This window comes from Hyperoodon ampullatus (genome assembly GCF_949752795.1).
Source record: "Hyperoodon ampullatus genome assembly, chromosome: 9".
Taxonomy (NCBI): Eukaryota; Metazoa; Chordata; class Mammalia; order Artiodactyla; family Ziphiidae; genus Hyperoodon; species Hyperoodon ampullatus.
This window is the reverse complement of record NC_136922.1, coordinates 33,263,614-33,280,864: the sequence shown is the minus strand read 5'-3', so window position 1 is coordinate 33,280,864 and position 17,251 is coordinate 33,263,614. Positions and strand designations below refer to the sequence as shown.

The 17,251-nt window shown below is 43.4% G+C and overlaps 1 long non-coding RNA gene across 1 annotated transcript; it reads left to right on the top strand.

Annotated features, from left to right (window-relative positions):
- Positions 1-924: 924 nt before the first annotated feature.
- LOC307058513 lies at positions 925-5,483 on the top strand. The gene is made up of 3 exons (XR_013811097.1): positions 925-999; positions 4,347-4,470; positions 5,407-5,483. It is a non-coding gene; the product is annotated as an uncharacterized lncRNA (long non-coding RNA).
- Positions 5,484-17,251: the final 11,768 nt, after the last annotated feature.

The window sequence follows — 17,251 nt, the reverse complement described above, 5'->3', positions numbered from 1 at the left end:
TTATCTCTTGTAACACTGCATATTTATTAACATAAATTTATAATTACTTTTCATGCTTGCTTTTGTTTTTTTAAAATCTGTATCAGATTTAAAAGTGATTTATGCACTTACATTACAATACTACATAATTCTAAATTTATCTATATGTTTACCTTTACCAAGGAGTTTTATATTTTTGTATGGTTTTTGTTGCTCTTTATCATCCTTCCGCTTTAACTTGAAGGACTCCCTTCAGTATTTCCTTTTTTTCTTCCTAGCCAGTTTGTTTTCTATTGACACCACAATGCTCAGGTCTCGACCATGTACTTTGATGGTGTTCACAACCATTACTTCCATTGCTGCTGCTTGATCTTCAGGCTCTCCTCACGCTTGTTGAGCTGGCAGTGCATAGTACATATTTTCCTGGGCTGCAGTTCCAGGGGTTTATACTTCTTGCCCTTGCAGAATTTCCTGGGGTTCTCTTTCTGAGTCTGGTTAATGGCAGCGAGAACACAGGCAATAGATTTGCAAACAACTCGAATCATATAGAGCTTGGATGCTGCACTGCCTGTCACTTTGGAGACATGCAGCTGGGACAGCTCCACTTTCAGGTCATCCATCTGTTTCAGCAGCTCCTCCTTCTTCTAGCCTGAAAGTCTCAAGACAATCTTGGCCATGGCTGCACAAGGATGCTTTAAAGTATGAAACAGATGAATGAAGACATCTTCTTTACCCAAAACCTTAGTTTATGTTAAAAATTATTGCAGGGCTTCCCTGGTGGCGCAGTGGTTGAGAGTCCGCCTGGCGATGCAGGGGACGCGGGTTTGTGCCCCGGTCCGGGAAGATCCCACATGCCGCGGAGCAGCTGGGCTCGTGAGCCATGGCCGCTGAGCCTGCACGTCCGGAGACTGCTCCGCAACTGGAGAGGCCACAACAGTGAGAGACCCGCGTACCGCAAAAAAAAGAATTATTGCAGAAGAAGAAACACAAGGGGTCTGACTTCAATAATACTCATCAAAGGTAAATTAATATAACAAAATACCACTTCATGACCATCAAATTGGCAAAAATCAAAGTCTTACAATAACAGTGTTAATGAAGATGTAACATTGTGGAGACTGGTGAGCTGCTGATAGGAGTGTGGATTGGTGCAAGCACTTCAGAGAGCCATTTGGCAATATCTAGTAACTTTGAAGATGATCATCCTCTACAACCTAGAAGTTTTACTCCTCTGCAAGGCCCTTGCTCCTCAAAGCGTGGTCCTAGGACCAACAACATCAACACCATCTGGAAACTATGCAGAATCTCAGGCCCCATCCCAAACCTACCAAAACTGAGTCTGCATTTTAACAAGATTCACCAGATGATTATATGCACATGAATATATGAGAAACTACTGCATGTGGGAAAAGGAGACGTATAAAACTTTAAATTGTATTGTTTGTAGTAGCAAAACATTGGAAACAACCAGAAGTCCATGCCCATGATAACAGATACACTTTGGTATAATGGGATACATCTGTACAACAACTTGAGTTACATGTATAAACAGCCAAAAAAGCACAGGTGCAGAATGATATGTATAATATACCACTGAAAGTACAAAGTACAAAACAATATTATATATTGTTGATGAATTTATAAACATAGTAAAGGAATAACAGCATGAGAATAATAAGCACCAAATTCAGAATAGAGTTTGTTCAGGGCGGGGAAAAAAAAGGATGAGATTTAGGAGGCATACACAGGGGGCTTTTTATCTGTGACTTTTTAAAAATTTAAACTTAATACGACAATAGTAAAATTTTATAGAGTGGGTGACGAGTACATAATTATTCATTATATTTTTTCTGTACTTTTCCATATACTTGAAATAAGTTTACAGATTTTTAAAGGTTTAATTTAGAAAAACAAAAAAAAGAATGCCTTCTTTCCCACCCTAAATTTTGTATTATCGAGTAGCTTTTAGATTTCTGAAGTGATCACTATGAATCAACTAGTTTTTCAAATTGTTTCCAAGTCTTGAATTAAATATTCCACTTTAATATTCCATTCATTCAAGTACTGAAGTACAAGGAGTAAAACTAGTCTAAAGAACAACTGACTGTGGATGTAGACCATGTTATTTTTGCTGCTAATGAAATGTTAAAGGTACACATTCAAATATTTGTGGAGCAAAATGGAAATTACATTTGATTCACTTATTTGGGTAAGAATATATGTTTGTCTCTCTACTTACACCAGACAAGGAAGATAATCTAGAATCAATATGATAACCTTGAGGCTCTTTTCTCAACCATATGTTATCAACCAACTGGAAGTCTAGTCTTGCTTCCTTGGTCATTTATAATGTAAACAGCATTTAGTCCTGTCAGCATTGAAGCTGAGAAATAGAGGAATTCTCTGCCACTGATATTTTTTTATCACAATGGTTGTCAAGCTTTTCCATTTGGAAACCTTCTATTGATTCTATATGATTTACATCTCCCCTACACCAAGAAAAAAAATCAAAAGAGGACATGACTTTACTGGAATTATCTATTAATTTAGAAGCTATTCAACTGAGGGACATTTACATAATTCAGTAGAGAAAACATACAGTACTGTGTAAGAAAAAGATTGCCTGGTTTATAGGAACTGTTGATCATCAATATTAAGGACCCACCAAATGCAAATGTTACACTAAGGATACAGTCCTAAGACTTATTGAGAAAGTTTGGAAACAGACTCTGAAGGATTATGGGAAGTTCTAAACAAAGTGGCAAGTCTATCAAGGAGCTCATCATCAAAGATGAAGATGGAGGAGAATAGAATCATATGCAAATTCAAACGGTAACATATATACAAAAGCACTGCAGTGAGTACATCAAAATGCTACAGAGTAAGGTTAATGGAGTCACGAGGAGCCATGGGCCTGTGGTAACTTCCCAGAGGAAATGAATTTTAATAGTTTTGAGAGGGAAGTGAAATCATAATGGGAAGGAGAAATAGCTCAAAGGGCCAGAAGTGAGCTTCTAAAGCGAGATAAGCTGAGCCTGGGAAGACTATATTCACTTTATGATATAGAGTTTGAAAAGATTATCTCTTTAGATGATCTAAATGTGAGCTTGGGCAGGTTAACTTTTCTAATCCTCTTATCTGTAGAATTGGTAACATTCACCACCCAGAGATTGTGTGATTAATAATGAATGTAACGGGCTTCCCTGGTGGTGCAGTGGTTGAGAGTCCACCTGCCAATGCAGGGGACACGGGTTCGTGCCCCGGTCCGGGAAGATCCCACATGCCGCGGAGCAGCTGGGCCCGTGAGCCATGGCCGCTGAGCCTGCGTGTCTGGAGCCTGTGCTCTGCAATGGGAGAGGCCACAACAGTGAGAGGCCCGCGCATCACACACACAAAAAAAGAATGTAATATGCTTAGGAGAGAAATTATATTCAGTAATTCCATTATTCACTAAAATAATGCTTGTTCACTATAGAGAATTCAGACCACATAGAAATACATAAAATGAAAATTATACTCCACGTTCCCATTAACATTGTCTTTAACATTTTTGTGTGCATTTCTTCAATCTTTATTCCTTTTACATACTAATAGTTATTATCATTATCGATGCTATCATACTATTTTGCATCTTGTCACTGAACAGAATGTCTTGAAGAACCTTCCATGTCAGTACATATAGATTTACCTCACTGTTTTCTGTTTTTTTAGATAAGTAGATCTATTAATATAGGATGCTTATGAAGGATAGAAGCAGGCAAGCAAGAGAGCTCTGCCCCGAGAACTAAGTGGTCTACACTTTTATAGTCAAAGGAAAAGTGGAGAGGGAGAAAAGACCACCTTCTTCCTCTTCCTTTGTAAAGTTATTGCAGGAAACTTGGGCACAAGAGGATGGTCATGTCCCAGGTGAGTCCCTGGGATGGGCCACCAAGTGAGGATCCTTGGCTTCACACAGGAAAGAATTCAAGAGTGAGCCATAATAAACTGAAAGCAGAGATAAACATTCCATGAGCAGAATGCAGTCTGTCCCAAAAGGCGAGAGTGGCCCCAGCAGAAACATGCTCCACATACAGGGTGTGGGCCATCTCAAAAGGCGAGAGCGGCTGACCTCACTGTTTTCAAAGTCCATATAGTATTCCACTGTGTGTCCATTGCTTAATTTACTTAACCAGGCCCCTATTTATGGGCCAACAATCCTTCACTAGGACATTCTAGAACATATATCTTTGCATTGTGGTAGTGTTTTGTAAGAAGCAAAAATGCTAAGTTGAAAGTATGAAAAGTTTTCATTTTAATAGAGTTTGTTAAATTGTTCTTTGAAAAGTCTTTTTGATTTATCCCTCCCCACTTTCCTCCCCACCATGTAGGTGCTGAAAACAGAAGACATAACCTATTCGTATTTCAAAGGATAATAGATGATGAATTTTTTGTCTTTGAAAATATACAGCAATAATAGCCATGAAGACTGGGAGACTGATCAGCAGTGTTTCCGTAAGTCCCTTCCAGTGAAGCCCCTGGACCAGTCTTGCATGGACATTGCCTCAGGTCTTATGTGCTTTTTTTCATCAAAACCAGAGATCCGGACTGATTCACTTTGTTATAAAGCAGAAACTAAAAAAAAAAACAAAAAAAAAAAAACAAAAAAAAAAACAGAGATCCGTATATATATAATACATCCATATGCATACATAATCAGATACATTGTTGCTATTATTATTTTGAACAGACTGATATTTGTTAGATCAATTAGCAGTAAGAAAAATAAAACTTTTATTTTACCTTCAAAAAAACAAAAAGGGCTTCCCTGGTGGCGCAGTGGTTGAGGGTCCGCCTGCCGATGCAGGGGACACGGGTTCGTGCCCCGGTCTGGGAAGATCCCACATGCCGCGGAGCATTCAGGCCCGTGAGCCATGGCCGCTGAGCCTGTGCATCCGGAGCCTGTGCTCCGCAGCGGGAGTGGCCACAACAGTGAGAGGCCCGCGTACCGCAAAAAAAAAAAAAAAAAAAAAAAAAAAAAAAAAAGAACAATCCAGAGACCCAGAGTGACAGGATTCCCAACTGCTCTGAAGATGCCATCTGCCCTGCAGACCAGTTTTTGTGCTTGACCAAACAGCAGAATCTCATCAAAACAGAAGGGAAAAAAAAAAATTCTTGGCAGAAAATACCACCTTAGGCAGCTCACTGGTGAGGGCAGAATTGGACAGGGATGGCTTTAAGAAACCCTAGCCTTCTAACTGGCCAAGCAGCTTCTCACAATCTGCTAAAGGAAGAGGAAAATGAAACTCTAGGGGAGAGAGAACTATCCCCAAGTGACTGAGGCACCTCCTGACCTCACATGCTTCCTTATCTAGCTTAGACCCCATGGCCCATCAGTCAATCACTCTTAAAGATACGTAACTGCAACTCTTCTGCACGCCCTTCCTCCAGGTACTTGCCTGGCCAACCTGAAACCCAGGGAGGCTGTCTCCTGTGACCAACACACCTGCAGGGCAGAGTGCTGCTACAGACAGCTGCGTTGTAAGTCATGATCTACGATCTCGGTGACACTGCCCAGAAATCCACACAGTTCCTCCAGGGGGTTCGGCACCTGTTCCCAACTAAGCCGTTCTCCACTGTCGCCTAATCTATCTTCTCTCTGAAAGAATGACCCCTCCTCATACTTCACAGAGAATTCAAAGCCATCCAAGAAGACATTGGTCATTCTCTTCTGCACTCCAAGTCCAGCCCTCACACATGTTATATGACACCACCAGTTATCCACTCCCCCTTCACCGGGTCTCCCATAAGTGTCACACATGCTGTAGCATCTCCCTGCTTGGGGGGTGGAGACACAAATGCAAAATGCTCTCCATCTCATCTTCTCGCCACCACTCCAGCTCTCTACTCCCTGTAAAAGCCATGTGTCTTTAAATGTTAGCTTCACTTGATGGCTCCCCTCCTCTGCCCAGTCTCTTCTCACTCTTCAACCCATTTTTCTCCCACCTGCCATTCATCTGAAACTGTCCTTGGTAAGGGCTCACTACCAGTTAGGCTTCTTTTCAGGCTCCCTTTTCATCTGACAACATTCCTGCCACAGCTCCAGACTCTACATCTTCTCTGAAAGTCAGTGAAGAAAAAAAGATTCCAAGCAAAATTCTCACAGCCTCTCTGGCTCTGCTCAGGGCTATGTGCCCATCCTGGATCAGTCATGGGATACACAGAGGCTCTTCTGATGTCCTGACCAAACTCTGATACAAAGGTCTCCTTTTTAATGGCTGCATAGTATTCCATTGCATGAATGTATCATTATTTATTTAACCTCTCCTTTGCTAATGGACATTTGGGTCTTTCTAGCAATTTACTAACATAAATAATACCAGGATGCACTTTCTTGGACCTTGCCCACCAACATACACACTCATACTCACACAGTTCTTTCTTCACCAAACTCATAGAGCTCATGACTGCCGAATTGTGCTTTTTGTGTTTTTGAGGATCTTTCCATCACACCACCAACATGTCACATTGTATGTTCCTGTGACCACTATGAGGAAGAGAAGGGGGGAGGGGACACTGGAGGCTGCAATGTCTAGACTTTGTCTTCATTGTCTTCAGTTCACTAAATGTAGTCCAACTGTCAAGAAAGGAGCTCTATGAAGTTTAACCTAAAATTAGAAGAAAAGAAAGCTTCAAATTTCTATGGAAGTCTCATTTGCCTTCTAATTTCTCTTGGTGACCTGGGGGTGCAGGGGGAGGCAACTTTCTCCTCATCTGTTCTGCCTTGTAGCCTCTGTTTCCACCATTCCAACAGTTCACAGGAACTGTTATAAACCTTGAAATTTCCCATTTCCCTTCTTTTGCTATTGTCTAAGAGCTGCTATGACCCAAGTTGCAGAGAGAGCCTCTACCACATTCTTCCAACCTCCATCCTCAAAGAAGTGACAGCAACCCCAGAACAATGCCTGACTTCTTAGCCCTTGTCTTGGTCCCCTGGTTTGTGGTACTGGCCTTGCCTGTCCCACAATGCCCTTATCCTGCCAACCCATCACTCTGAAGCTATAAATCAGCACTTCTGGTTAACTAAATGCAGCATCTCTCAGAATGTCATGTGTTCTTTTTGCTTCTGATGCCTGATTTTTAAAAAAATAATGTCTTTACTACCCTCTCTGGGCTAGCTTCAGTTTAGAAGTCCTAGAACTCAGCTCTAACACTATCCAGATCTGAAGTTAATACTTGATTACACTTCCTGTCTTTTTTTTTTTTTTTTTTTTTTTTTTTTGCAGTACGCGGGCCTCTCACTGTTGTGGCCTCTCCCATTGCAGAGCACAGGCTCTGGACGCGCAGGCTCAGCGGCCATGGCTCACGGACCCAGCCGCTCTGCAGCATGTGGGATCTTCCCGGACCGGGGCACGAGCCTGCGTCCACTGCATCGGCAGGCGGACTCTCAACCACTGTGCCACCAGGGAAGACCCTTCCTGTCCTTTTATTGTTGATAAATAAGCTTTCTCTTCCTTGACTTGCGGAAAATTTTTTTTGCATTTTTTTCTCTTGTGCCTTCACATGCTCAGTGCCATGACCAAACACCACCAACCCCATTCTCCCGTCCTCACAACAAAAGTCCTCTTCGCCCTCCTTCTCTCCCCATGCCCAGCAGGGAGTGAAAACACAGACTGAAAATATTCTCTCTCCTACCCCTTTCTGATGGGATCCCTGCCCCTCTCCATCAGCATCCACAACTCCACAGGGGTTCCCAGTGAAAATCCCAGCCCCCTTTGGAATACAGTCTTCCCTCAGGTCACATTTGCTGATATTTTATAAACAAAACTTTCTTTTACTGGCACTTAGTAAACTGAATGAACAAGTATCAGTACTACTCATAGGGACTTCGCTCGTGGTCCAGTGGCTAAGACTCCGTGCTCCCAATGCAGGGGGCCCAGGTTCAATCCCTGGTCAGGGAACTAGATCCCATATGGTGCAACCAAGAGTTCACATGCCACAACTAGAGACCCAGCACAACCAAATAAATAAATAAATATATATTTTAAAGTACTACTCATAAAATATAGAGAGAACTTACAACTGCCAGCGTTGTTTCTAAAGGGTGTTACAAACGCTGCACTACTGACATTAGTTAACACATTTGTTTTAAAGACTCAGTTTTATCAGAAGCTTCAAAACAGAATCAGGAATGGTGTACAAGATATAGTCCCTAATTGTGATTATTTTGGTTTTCCAAAGCCTAATTTTTTTTCTAGATCTGCATACATGAGTGACTCTTTATCCTGTGAAAGTAGCACTTTATCACTGTATAGCTCCCTAATTCCCATTTACTCACAAGATTTAGAAGAGAGGAGCTCAAAAGGAAAGTTATTCAACTTGAAACAAAATTTCTACTAAGAAAATAACTAAGCAGGCTTCCCTGGTGGTGCAGTGGTTAAGAATCCGCCTGCCAATGCAGGGGACATGGGTTCAAGCCGTGGATCAGGAAGATACCACGTGCTGCGGAGCAACTAAGCCCGTGCACCACAACTCCTGAGCCTGCGCTCTAGAGCCCGCGAGCCACAACTACTGAGCCCTCGTGCCACAATTACTGAAGCCCGCACGCCTAGATCCCGTGCTCTGAAACAAGAGAAGCCAGCGCAATGAGAAGCCTACGTACCGCAACAAAGAGTAACCCCTGCTCGTTGCAACTAGAGAAAGCCCATGTGCAGCAATGAAGACCCAACGCAGCCAAAACTAAATTAAAAAAGAAAGAAAGAAAATAAGAAAATAACTAAGGCTTGAAGCAGAAGAAGCCCCAGATGGCCTATTTCCATTACCTAATTAAGACGGTAAATCAAGGGACTGCCGTGGTGGTCCAGTGGTTAAGACTCCACACTTCTAATGTAGGGGACACAGGTTTGATCTCTGGTCGGGGAACTAAGTCCTACATGCTATGCAGCGTGGCCAAACAAAAAAGAAGGTGAATCAATATACGAATGTTTGCTGATTTGATTAATTTGGGGGGTGGTGAATTACATTTATGGTATTCAGTGTCTCAGTCTATAATAATGCACATATGTACATATGACTCTTTTTTTAATTTCCTTCCTTTTTAAAAATTTCTTTCTTTCTTTCTTATTTATTTATTTATTTTGGCTGCATCGGGTCTTACTTGTGGCACACGGGCTCTTTGTTGCGGTGCATGGGCTTCTCTCTAGTTGTGGCGTGGGATCCAGAGCACGTGAGCTCTATAGTTGAGGAACACGGGCTTAGTTGCCCCGAGGCATGTGGGATCTTGTTCCCGTACCAGGGATCAAACCCACGTCCTCTGCATTGGAAAGGGGATTCCTAACCACGGGACCACCAGGGAAGTCCCACATATGACTCTTTTTTTTTTTTTTTTTTTTTTTTTTTTCCTTTTTTTTTATAGTGTTTATTTTTTACTTGTTGACAGTTTGCTTTATCTATTTATTTATTTTTGGCTGTGTTGGGTCTTCGTTTCTGTGCGAGGGCTTTCTCTAGTTGTGGAGAGCGGGGGCCACTCTTCATCGCGGTGCGCGGGCCTCTCACTATCGCGGCCTCTCCTGTTGCGGAGCACAGGCTCCAGACGCGCAGGCTCAGCAATTTTGGCTCACGGGCCCAGTTGCTCCGCGGCATGCGGGATCTTCCCAGACCGGGGCACGAACCCGTGTCCCCTGCATCGGCAGGCAGACTCTCAACCGCTGCGCCACCAGGGAAGCCCCACATATGACTCTTTTAAAGGACAGATTCTCTGATCCCCCAGGTCCCACTGGAGCCAACACTTTTCTGCAGTCCTATGAGATCCAGGATTGTTTTCCTCTGGTTTGTCCCAGAGTGTGGCACGTCTACCTCTGGAGGTAACTGAGATGACTTTTGGAGGTATGTGAACACATTTTTAAATTTCAACCGGTTTCCAATATTTATTTTACAATAGATTACTTTTCTATAGCTACAGTAGATTATTTTTCTACAGATAGAAAAAACATAGCTAGTGTATCAAACTCCTGAATTCATGAGTACTATTGCTTAGGGTGAGATTAAAGTATCACTAGTAGATCCAAAGATAAATATTAAGTAAAAACTACAATAAAAAGTACACAGATATGACAAAAATCAGGAAGGTGGTACAAGGGTGACTGAGGTTGAGAAGACCCTGCTCTCTCTCTCATGCTGCCTGAAACATTATGGTGCTTCATCAGAATTCAATAATGTGATACCTGACCCTCATCCATCCGTTTTCCTGCAATATTTCAAATAGTCTGCCACAAGCAAGGTGAGTTAACTTAGTGGCTGGCTTTCTGTGCTTCCTGTTTCCTGCATAGCTGGTGCAGCAAAGCAGAATCCACCTGCTGAACTAACTGTGTTGAATTTGGGCATCAGAGAAGATGCCGGTCATTTATCTGCTCAGTGGCTAGTGAGTTCTTTTGGATTTGTTTTACTTTTGAGAAAGAAGAAGAGGAAGGTAATGATCTCCTCTCCAGGAGCCCTGGGCAGCTGACTCGGGGTCACAGGACTTGCTGACCTGGAGGCATTTCAACACCGGGCTCGGGCCCTTGCAGAGCAAATCCCATGACTCCAAGGGACTGCCCGCACTCACTGTTGTGCCAGAATGCCCCTGTGAATGATACTGCTCAAGTGAGTAGGTCCTGGAAAAATCTTCTTATGTTATAAGAATTTTATGGGAAGAAGGTGCTTGATCTTGTAGGATTTAATTTATTTTAACAATTGTTATTTATTTATTCAGGTATAACCTTATTCTAGAAAGGATATGAGATGACTTACAGAAATACTCACAGTAAGATAAAACTTTAAACAAGTAGATGAGGAAACTGGGGCAAAAGGAAAGTGAGAGCAGGAAAGATAAAATGGAGCCAAGAATGCGGACTGTCACCAACACGCATGCAGTGCGGGCTCCGCACTTTCTAGCGGTGGTGGCACAGGGGCCTCTAGGCTTCCTCACGGCGTGAAGGCAACAATGAGTGATGAACCCATAGTGACCCTGACTTTTTTCCTAAAAAGAGAACACAAACAGGGCTTCCCTGGCGGCGCAGTGGTTGAGAGTCTGCCTGCCAATGCAGGGGACACGGGTTCGTGCCCCGGTCCGGGAAGATCCCACATGCCGCGGAGCGGCTGGGCCCATGAGCCATGGCCGCCGAGGCTGCGCGTCCGGAGTCTGTGCTCCACAACGGGAGAGGCCACAACAGTGAGAGGCCCGCATACTGCAAAAAAAAAAAAAGAACACAAACAAACAGCTGCTCAGGACAAGGCTAACCATTCCCTGTGCTGAGATCAGAGGAGTTTCTAGTGTCCATGTGATGCCTTCAATAACATCCTCAGTAATGTCCCTAGGATGCACCATGGTGGCTTCACAGGGCTGTTAATACCAGGTCCTTAAGCAGAGGTGGACAACTGATTTTTGACAAATATCTGAAGGCAATTCAGTGGAGAAAGGGTAGTCGTTCAACAAACAGTGATGGAACAATTGGATATTCACATGCAAAGGATGAACTTTGAGCCATACCTCACATCATACATAAAAATTAATTCAAATGGACCATATTTTCATTTTAATATTTAATTTAATAGCTGTATTGAGGCAAAATAAATAGTATATTGCTCATATTTAACGTGCACAGTTAAATAACTTTGACACACATACATATCCAGGAAGAATGGAATTGCTGCTGAGGGAAGGCAGACTACATCATCAGTCAAGGTTCAGCTGCAGAGAACAGAATCCACTCTAGCAGAAAATTCCACTCTAGTTGAAGCAGAAAAAGACATTTCAGAGTATAAAATGATGTAGGGGATCATTACAAGGGCAAACAATAGAGGCTCTACCCTGAGCTTCTAGGAACAACTCTCAGTCTCATGACCAAGCCAGAGTCAGCAAGCTGCTTCTGCTAAACTAGGAAGCCACCCTGACTTCTGCAGGCCTCAGAGCTCTACCACTTCTGCTGCACTCCTCATTAGTAAAGAGATGCATGTGCCCTGCCTCTCCTCATAAAATCAGTTCCAAATTCAGGTCTTGCAACTGATTGTCGAAACCTAACTGACATCTGGAACTCTTGCTTCAAGAAAGTCTGGGCAATGTAGTTTTTAGCTTTCCAACCTCTGCAGTATTGGAAGGCGCTTTATTTATTTATTTATTTATTTATTTCATTTTTGGCTGCGTTGGGTCTTCGTTGCTGTGCGCGGGCTTCTCACTGCAGTGGCTTCTCTTGTTACATAGCACGGGCTCAGTAGTTGTGGCACGTGAGCTCTAGAGAGCAGGCTCAGTAGTTGTGGCGCACGGGCTTAGTTGCTCCGTGGCATGTGGGATCTTCCTGGAGCAGGGACGAACCCATGTCCCCTGCATTGGCAGGAAGATTCTTAACCACTGCGCCACCAGGGAAGCCCTGGAAGGTACTTTAGAAGGAGCTTGGGGTAGATGTGGGGCAAGCAAATTCACAATACCCATCACGCTGTGGAAGGAGTTGGTTTGGGGGACAAAATCAGGAGTTCAGTTTTGAGCACGGTAACTTTAAGGTATCTTTTAGATATAATAGTAGAGGTGTATAGTAGGCAGGGGAATAAAATGCTGCAGCATAATATAGTGGTACAAGCACAGATTCTGGGTCTTGGGTTGGGTTTGGGTCTGGGTCTTGAACCCAGTCTGCTGGTGTTCATATCATACCTATATTATTTATTAGCTGTGTGACATTGGAAAAGTTACTTAACATCTCTGTGCCTCAAATTTTATCACCTATAAAATGGGAATAGTAATAGCATTTGCCTAAGTAAGGTTGCTATGAAGACTTAAATGAGTTAAGTTTTGTAAAGTGTTTAAAACAGTACCTGTCACAAAAGAAGTGTGTTTGCTCTAGTAATAATTACTATTGTCTTAATTAATAATTATTGTTTAATTAATAATGCAGGTGGTCCTCCATATCATGGGTTCTGGGAAATAATGAATTTGTGCTATTTTAAGCCACTAAATGTGTTTTGTTACATAGCAACAGATAACAAATGCAGTGGCCTAAGTATGAAGTGATATTAAGGAATTATTAAGTTAGAACTGTTACAATTTGGAGTTACAAAACATGTTCTTTTTACCCTGGGGTGCTGCCTGCCTGCCTCTCCCAGAGAGCCTCAACCCCTGTGTTGGGCCCAGTGACGCTGCCTGGACAGTATGTGCTGACCAAGGCAGCCCAGCCCGATGCCACCCGCTCCTGTTCCATCCAGCCCCAGGCCCTGGTGGCTTCCACCCCTGCCTCTACCCTCTGACTGGGCTTTGCATGTTCCACTGACCCAGGGAGGTGGTGGGTGGAGGCGCCAGGCTTCAGCTGCCTTCTGGGGTAGAACACTAACCTGACCACGGCGGGCCTGCGGTGCTCACCCCAGTGAAAGCAATTCCAACTTTAAAAAAAAAAAGGTGATTTTTTTTAGTGATACATATGGAAATATGCAGGAAGTGTCTGGGACTTATTTTAAAATAATGGTAAAGAAATAAATAGATTAAAATATATGAAGAAAACACAGTAAAATGTTAGTAATTACTAGATCCAGGTGATGGATATACATGGGATCATTGTGCTATTCTGCTTTTAGATATGTCTGAAATTTTTCATATTAAAATGTAAATATACATACATATAGATGGGTGTGTATAGAGAGAGAATTCTGTCTTAAAGCCCCTTTCTCCTCTTTCTCCTTTATGTTGATGTTTCCTAATTGTCCCTTCCATTTGTCTCACGAGGGTATCCCCTTTGGGTGGACTGTATTTCTAAAAAGATGTCCCTATTAAAGCATACTTTTATAATCTTCTCCTCTTAAAAGTTGTATTAAGCCTGCAAACTCCAGCTCTGTGTGTCCTGCAGTCCAGTGTGAGCCCCCCCAGGGGGACAGCCACCTCCTCTCAGCAGGTCTGGTTGAGACCCTGGGGGCTGGAACGTCCTTGAACAATGGCCCTTATTTGCTGCCTTTCAGGGGGCCTGGCGTTCTCTCCTGGTGCCAACCCCAGCTGTCTTTTTCACCATTCTGAGCTCTCCTCCTCCGGCACCTCGGCCGAGCCTTAATTCTTTCTCAGAAGCCCGATTCCTTCGGCAGAAGCCATGTGTCCGCTCAGGCCCCATCTGACAGCTGTGGCCCCTGGCCTGGCCCTACAGACATTCAGTGTTCCCTTTCACAGGCCGTGGCGTGTTCCTGCCAGAAAAGTCCACTTCCTTTACGAGTCTCTTTTTCATGGTGTCGCTCTTTGTGGCCTTGAGTGTCATGCCAATTCCTTGCACACTTGATGAAAGGATTTGGGGGCAGAAAACTTGAATGAATGGGGTCTTTTTATTTTTGAACATCAGTAAACAGCACAAATCAGTTCAATGAGTTCAGACTCAGTTATTTCCATGCTTGGTGCAGTCTCTACCCAGCATTAAATCCCACTGAAAATGCCTCTTATTATCTCCAACTAATGAAGAATGTTGCTCTTTTTTCGTGGTTTGAACACACTCCAAAACACTGGCCTGAAAGATCAGTTGAACACTGGACGGCACTGAATACGAAAATCTTTAACTTTCCCTTTTCTACAGCTCACTGACATTCTAATCGTTTTCTTTCCTCTTCATTTATTCTGCTCACTGACAGTATTTTTATCTGTTTGGTAGTGTAAAATGCAACCATTTGTTTTTGAGACTAATGAAGACATGCCAGGATCCTTTCCATTGATTCAGTTACGAATAATATAATCAGAGATTAAGAGGTCCAGTTAACCTGTTAATTTGTCATAGTTGTACCTCCATCAAAACGGCCCCTTCTCACCTGTGTCATTCTCAATATCCAAACCCAGGAAGAACACTTCACAGTATATTGTGGCACCAGCAAAGAATATGACCCTCAATATTTTTTACTTAAAAATAATTGGTGGGGGCTTCTCTGGTGGCGCAGTGGTTGAGGGTCCGCCTGCCGACACAGGGGACACGGGCTCGTGCCCCGGTCCGGGAGGATCCCACATGCCGCGGAGCGGCTGGGCCCGTGAGCCATGGCCGCTGAGCGGGCGCGTCCGGAGCCTGTGCTCCGCAGCGGGAGAGGCCACAACAGTGAGAGGCCCGCGTACCACAAAAAAAAAAAAAAAAAAAAAAAAAAATGGTGGTATATGAATTTATTGAGAAATAAAACCACAGAACAAATATTCCTGAAAGAAGATTTTAAGGCAAAAAAATCTATATATTGTCCCCTGTAATACTGAATGCCCCCATATTTTTAAAAGGTTAAAGCTTTTATAGTTAAACCACTAATACCACGAGCATAAGTTAAGTGGTACCAGTGATATAGCTTCATCAGGTACTGATAACACCTAGTGAAACCCTCAGCCCAGCAAGAGGGTTCAGTGGCAGATTCCAGAACCAGACTGCAGGGGTTCAAGTCTCAGTTCTAGTACTTACTAACCGTGTGGCCTTGGGCAAATTACTTCACCTCTCAGTGCCTTAGTCCCCTCATGTGAAAAATCAGAACAATTAGAGTACCTATTGTCTCCCCTCCTCACCTTGGTGGGTTGTTGTGAGGATGTAAAACACTTAAATTACTGTCCAACATACGGAAAATAATCATTGTCATTGCCATTGTTGTTATCCTGGGTGCATGACCATTAACTCTCTCTGCTCTAGCCTCACAGCCCTACCAGAATGTTCTTCCTGCAGCGCTGCTGCCATCTTTTCTCACACTAGCCCACACTTGACAAAACCTCTGGCATTATTTCACTCATCAAGTGATCTGCCACTCCCCCTTGGGGGAAGTTTCATTTCTATGGCAGGATAAATCACCAGGCTTTCACTCAGAAGGCAGGAATGATCAGGAAACCCCAGGTCACAACATGAAACAGATCTGGTTTTTCAAGATCCTCATTAACTTAAAAAACTTAAAAAAAATGTTAACCTAGATGGAAAGTTGAGTTAATTTTACTCCTCTGTTTGAAGCACATTCTCATTAGTCTCCACATAAGTCTGTTCCCTTGTTTTATATTTTACTTATTCACTTTCCTCACTCCCATCTTCCCCCACCCCAGCATTCTATGTTTAAGGTGACTCTCTGTTTCGGGCTTTGTGAAAAGGCGGTGTGGCAGTGGTGAATGCATGTGTCTTTAAGTCACACATGTGTTATGTGTGATGTTCCCTCTACAGTCTTAAGGTCCACGCAGCTGTGAGGACTTCTAGGCTTCTCTTCTCCCTGATGCCCGGTACCCCAGAGCACCAATCCTTACATCTGACTCTCCTGGTCCCCAGGTGACAGACACCCAAGTTGCTCCTAAACATCCTCTACAACAAGCCAGGGAAAAGAGGGGTTCTCGGAAGATGGTCTTGGGAAATCTTGCTACTACGTGGATGAAAATAAAATTGGATCCCCACCTACCACTATGTATGAAGTGAACTCTAGATCAATTAAAGACCAATGTCCGAAAACTGAAACAATGGGCTTAATAGAAGTAGGTGTGGGTGACTATCTAAGTGACCTGGGGGAGTAGAGAACACCTTAAACTAAACCTCAAAAGCATGAAAGTCCTTGAACATTTCTTCCATTCACCTTGGTTTTCCAGTCCTCCCTCACCTCTTGGTCAGCCCTTCTCAATTGCCGAGAGGTTATCTTTTGTTTAAAAACAAAAGTGGAACAACAGAACTTTCAATTCGCCCTTCCTGTAAATCAGAGAGATGGTCTTTTTTCTAGGGTTTTCCTTCGTCCAGCTCAGGAGTCAGTAATCTATGGCCCATGAGCCAAGTCTAGCCTACCTCACAGTTTGGTACAGTGTGCTCAAAAAGGTTTTTACATTTTCAGATGGTTGAGGAAAAAACAGAAGAAGAATATTTTGTGACACTTGAACAACCTATGAAATGTCAGTGTCCATAAATAAAGTTCTGTTGGAACGCAGCCAAAATCACTTATTTCCATCTTGTCTACACCTGCTTTCTCACCACATCTGCAGGGCTGAGTAGTTGTGACAGAGACTGTACAACTCACAGAGTCTGAATTTTTTTTTTTTTTTTTCGCGGTAAGCAGGCCTCTCACTGCTGTGGCCTCTCCCGTTGCGGAGCACAGGCTCCGGACGCACAGGCTCAGCAGCCATGGCTCATGGGCCCAGCCGCTCCACGGCATGTGGGATCCTCCCGGACTGGGGCACGAACCCGTGTCCCCTGCATCGGCAGGCGGACTCTCAACCACTGCGCCACCAGGGAAGCCCACAGAGCCTGAATATTGACTCTCTGGCCCTTGACTGGAAAATGTCTGACAACTGGATTGCATGCCCCTTGAGGATGGGAGTCGTATC